The sequence below is a fragment of the Schistocerca gregaria genome, unplaced genomic scaffold (assembly GCF_023897955.1).
Source record: "Schistocerca gregaria isolate iqSchGreg1 unplaced genomic scaffold, iqSchGreg1.2 ptg000166l, whole genome shotgun sequence".
Classification (NCBI taxonomy): domain Eukaryota; kingdom Metazoa; phylum Arthropoda; class Insecta; order Orthoptera; family Acrididae; genus Schistocerca; species Schistocerca gregaria.
Genome location: NW_026061722.1, coordinates 2,074,174 through 2,080,056, shown reverse-complemented (window position 1 = coordinate 2,080,056; position 5,883 = coordinate 2,074,174).

Genomic DNA, 5,883 nt, shown 5'->3' with positions numbered 1-5,883 from the left:
CAGGTTTTTACTACATATGAACACTTTTCACATTCTGACGTGCAACTCGGCTGCTAGTCCTCCTTTCATGCAGAATCTGAAGTTTCTAGCTCATGTCCAAGATACCGAAGCCAGCTAAAAAGACAATAATCGTTACCTAAAACTTGAATTGTTCTACTTCTTACTGGCTATTGCATCAACTTAGAAGCTTCATCTGTGTTCTACTATGGTGATTTTAGTGTCTCCGGATACCGCAGCACGAGACATAGCTTTGAAGACGATAAGTACTACCGTTTCAGAGAGAAGAGCGGCCAATGTGACGATCTGGCTTTAAGTCGATTCGATAACACATGACGAAAACGGACGGATTTCTCAGGTTTTTACTACATATGAACACTTTTCACATTCTCCCGTGCAACTGGGCTGCTGGTCCTCCTTTTATGCAGAATCTTAAAGTCCTAGCTCATGTCCAAGGCACCAAAGCCAGCTAAAAAGTCAATAATCGATTCCTAAAACTTGATTTGTACTACGTCTTACTGGCTATTACATCAACTTAGATGCTTCATCTGTGTTCTACTATGGTGATTTTAGTGTCTGAACATACCGCTGCACGTTACATAGCTTTGCAGACGATATGTACAAACGTTTCAGAGAGAAGAGCGGCCAATGTGACCATCTGGCTTTAAGTCGATTCGATAACAAATGACGAAAACGGACGGATTTCTCAGGTTTTTACTACATATGAACACTTTTCACATTCTGACGTGCAACTCGGCTGCTAGTCCTCCTTTCATGCAGAATCTTAAGGTCCTAGCTCATGTCCAAGATACCGAAGCCAGCTAAAAAGACAATAATCGTTACCTAAAACTTGAATTTTTCTACTTCTTACTGGCTATTGCATCAACTTAGAAGCTTCATCTGTGTTCTACTATGGTGATTTTAGTGTCTCCGGATACCGCAGCACGAGACATAGCTTTGAAGACGATAAGTACAACCGTTTCAGAGAGAAGAGCGGCCAATGTGACGATCTGGCTTTAAGTCGATTCGATAACAAATGACGAAAACGGACGGATTTCTCAGGTTTGTACTACATATGAACACTTTTCACATTCTCCCGTGCAACTCGGCTGCTAGTCCTCCTTTCATGCAGAATCTTAAGGTCCTAGCTCATGTCCAAGGCACCAAAGCCAGCTAAAAAGTCAATAATCGATACGTAAAACTTGAATTGTACTACTTCTTACTGGCTATTACATCAACTTAGACGCTTCATCTGTGTTCTACTACGGTGCTTTTAGTTTCTCCGCATACCGCAGCACGGGACATAGTTTTGCAGACGATAAGTACAACCGTTTCAGAGAGAAGAGCGGCCAATGTGACGATCTGGCTTTAAGTCGATTCGATAACAAATGACGAAAACGGACGGATTTCTCAGGTTTGTACTACATATGAACACTTTTCACATTCTCCCGTGCAACTCGGCTGCTAGTCCTGCTTTCATGCAGAATCTTAAGGTCCTAGCTCATGTCCAATGCACCAAAGCCAGCTAAAAAGTCGATAATCGATACCTAAAACTTGAATTGTACTACTTCTTCCTGGATATTACATCAACTTAGAAGCTTCATCTGTGTTCTGCTGTGGTGATTTTAGTGTCTCCGCATACCGCAGCACGTGACATAGCTTTGCAGACGATAAGTACAACCGTTTCAGAGAGAAGAGCGGCCAATGTGACGATCTGGCTTTAAGTCGATTCGATAACAAATGACGAAAACGGACGGATGTCTCAGGTTTTTACTACATATGAACACTTTTCACATTCTCCCGTGCAACTCGGCTGCTAGTCCTCCTTTCATGAAGAATGTTAAGGTCCTAGCTCATGTCCAAGGCACCAAAGCCAGCTAAAAAGTCAATAATCGATACCTTAAACTTGAAATGTACTACTTCTTACTGGGTATTACATCAACTTAGAAGCTTCATCTGTGTTCTACTATGGTGCTTTTAGTGTCTCCACATACCGCAACACGCGACATAGCTTTGCAGACGATAAGTACAACCGTTTCAGAGAGAAGAGCGGTCAATGTGACGATCTGGCTTTAAGTCGATTCGATAACAAATGACGAAAACGGACGGATTTCTCAGGTTTTTACTACATATGAACACTTTTCACATTCTCCCGTGCAACTGGGCTGCTAGTCATCCTTTTATGCAGAATCTTATAGTCCTAGCTCATGTCCAAGGAACGAAAGCCAGCTAAGAAGTCAATAATCGATACCTAAATCTTGAATTGGACTACTTCTTACTGGCTATTACATCAACTTAGAAGCTTCATCTGTGTTCTATTATGGTGCTTTTCCTGTTTCCGCATACCGCAACAAGCGACATAGATTTGCAGACGATAAGTACAACCGTTTCAGAGAGAAGAGCGGCCAATGTGACGATCTGGCTTTAAGTCGATTCGATAACAAATGACGAAAACGGACGGATTTCTCAGGTTTTTACTACATATGAACACTTTTCACATTCTCCCGTGCAACTGGGCTGCTGGTCCTCCTTTTATGCAGAATCTTAAAGTCCTAGCTCGTGTCCAAGGCACCAAAGCCAGCTAAAAAGTCAATAATCGATTCCTAAAACTTGATTTGTACTACGTCTTACTGGCTATTACATCAACTTAGATGCTTCATCTGTGTTCTACTATGGTGATTTTAGTGTCTCCACATACCGCTGCACGCGACGTAGCTTTGCAGACGATATGTACAAACGTTTCAGAGAGAAGAGCGGCCAATGTGACCATCTGGCTTTAAGTCGATTCGATAACAAATGACGAAACCGGATGGATTTCTCAGGTTTTTACTACATATGAACGCTTTTCACATTCTGACGTGCAACTCGGCTGCTAGTCCTCCTTTCATGCAGAATCTTAAGGTCCTAGCACATGTCCAAGGTACCGAAGCCAGCTAAAAAGACAATAATCGTTACCTAAAACTTGAATTGTCCTACTTCTTACTGGCTATTGCATCAACTTAGAAGCTTCATCTGTGTTCTACTATGGTGATTTTAGTGTCTCCGGATACCGCAGCACGAGACATAGCTTTGAAGACGATAAGTACTACCGTTTCAGAGAGAAGAGCGGCCAATGTGACGATCTGGCTTTAAGTCGATTCGATAACACATGACGAAAACGGACGGATTTCTCAGGTTTTTACTACATATGAACACTTTTCACATTCTCCCGTGCAACTGGGCTGCTGGTCCTCCTTTTATGCAGAATCTTAAAGTCCTAGTTCATGTCCAAGGCACCAAAGCCAGCTAAAAAGTCAATAATCGATTCCTAAAACTTGATTTGTACTACGTCTTACTGGCTATTACATCAACTTAGATGCTTCATCTGTGTTCTACTATGGTGATTTTAGTGTCTGAACATACCGCTGCACGTTACATAGCTTTGCAGACGATATGTACAAACGTTTCAGAGAGAAGAGCGGCCAATGTGACGATCTGGCTTTAAGTCGATTCGATAACAAATGACGAAAACGGACGGATTTCTCAGGTTTGTACTACATATGAACACTTTTCACATTCTCCCGTGCAACTCGGCTGCTAGTCCTCCTTTCATGCAGAATCTTAAGGTCCTAGCTCATGTCCAAGGCACCAAAGCCAGCTAAAATGTCAATAATCGATACGTAAAACTTGAATTGTACTACTTCTTACTGGCTATTACATCAACTTAGACGCTTCATCTGTGTTCTACTACGGTGCTTTTAGTTTCTCCGCATACCGCAGCACGGGACATAGTTTTGCAGACGATAAGTACAACCGTTTCAGAGAGAAGAGCGGCCAATGTGACGATCTGGCTTTAAGTCGATTCGATAACAAATGACGAAAACGGACGGATTTCTCAGGTTTGTACTACATATGAACACTTTTCACATTCTCCCGTGCAACTCGGCTGCTAGTCCTCCTTTCATGCAGAATCTTAAGGTCCTAGCTCATGCCCAATGCACCAAAGCCAGCAAAAAAGTCGATAATCGATACCTAAAACTTGAATTGTACTACTTCTTCCTGGATATTACATCAACTTAGAAGCTTCATCTGTGTTCTGCTGTGGTGATTTTAGTGTCTCCGCATACCGCAGCACGTGACATAGCTTTGCAGACGATAAGTACAACCGTTTCAGAGAGAAGAGCGGCCAATGTGACGATCTGGCTTTAAGTCGATTCGATAACAAATGACGAAAACGGACGGATTTCTAAGGTTTTTACTACATATGAACACTTTTCACATTCTCCCGTGCAACTCGGCTGCTAGTCCTCCTTTCATGAAGAATGTTAAGGTCCTAGCTCATGTCCAAGGCACCAAAGCCAGCTAAAAAGTCAATAATCGATACCTTAAACTTGAAATGTACTACTTCTTACTGGGTATTACATCAACTTAGAAGCTTCATCTGTGTTCTAGTATGGTGCTTTTAGTGTCTCCACATACCGCAACACGCGACATAGCTTTGCAGATGATAAGTACAACCGTTTCAGAGAGAAGAGCGGTCAATGTGACGATCTGGCTTTAAGTCGATTCGATAACAAATGACGAAAACGGACGGATTTCTCAGGTTTTTACTACATATGAACACTTTTCACATTCTCCCCTGCAACTGGGCTGCTAGTCATCCTTTTATGCAGAATCTTATAGTCCTAGCTCATGTCCAAGGAACGAAAGCCAGCTAAGAAGTCAATAATCGATACCTAAATCTTGAATTGTACTACTTCTTACTGGCTATTACATCAACTTAGAAGCTTCATCTGTGTTCTATTATGGTGCTTTTCCTGTTTCCGCATACCGCAACACGCGACATAGATTTGCAGACGATAAGTACAACCGTTTCAGAGAGAAGAGCGGCCAATGTGACGATCTGGCTTTAAGTCGATTCGATAACAAATGACGAAAACGGACGGATTTCTCAGGTTTTTACTACATATGAACACTTTTCACATTCTCCCGTGCAACTGGGCTGCTGGTCCTCCTTTTATGCAGAATCTTAAAGTCCTAGCTCGTGTCCAAGGCACCAAAGCCAGTTAAAAAGTCAATAATCGATTCCTAAAACTTGATTTGTACTACGTCTTACTGGCTATTACATCAACTTAGATCCTTCATCTGTGTTCTACTATGGTGATTTTAGTGTCTGAACATACCGCTGCACGTTACATAGCTTTGCAGACGATATGTACAAACGTTTCAGAGAGAAGAGCGGCCAATGTGACCATCTGGCTTTAAGTCGATTCGATAACAAATGACGAAAACGGACGGATTTCTCAGGTTTTTACTACATATGAATACTTTTCACATTCTGACGTGCAACTCGGCTGCTAGTCCTCCTTTCATGCAGAATCTTAAGGTCCTAGCTCATGTCCAAGATACCGAAGCCAGCTAAAAAGACAATAATCGTTACCTAAAACTTGAATTTTTCTACTTCTTACTGGCTATTGCATCAACTTAGAAGCTTCATCTGTGTTCTACTATGGTGATTTTAGTGTCTCCGGATACCGCAGCACGAGACATAGCTTTGAAGACGATAAGTACAACCGTTTCAGAGAGAAGAGCGGCCAATGTGACGATCTGGCTTTAAGTCGATTCGATAACAAATGACGAAAACGGACGGATTTCTCAGGTTTGTACTACATATGAACACTTTTCACATTCTCCCGTGCAACTCGGCTGCTAGTCCTCCTTTCATGCAGAATCTTATGGTCCTAGCTCATGTCCAAGGCACCAAAGCCAGCTAAAAAGTCAATAATCGATACGTAAAACTTGAATTGTACTACTTCTTACTGGCTATTACATCAACTTAGACGCTTCATCTGCGTTCTACTACGGTGCTTTTAGTTTTTCCGCATACCGCAGCACGGGACATAGTTT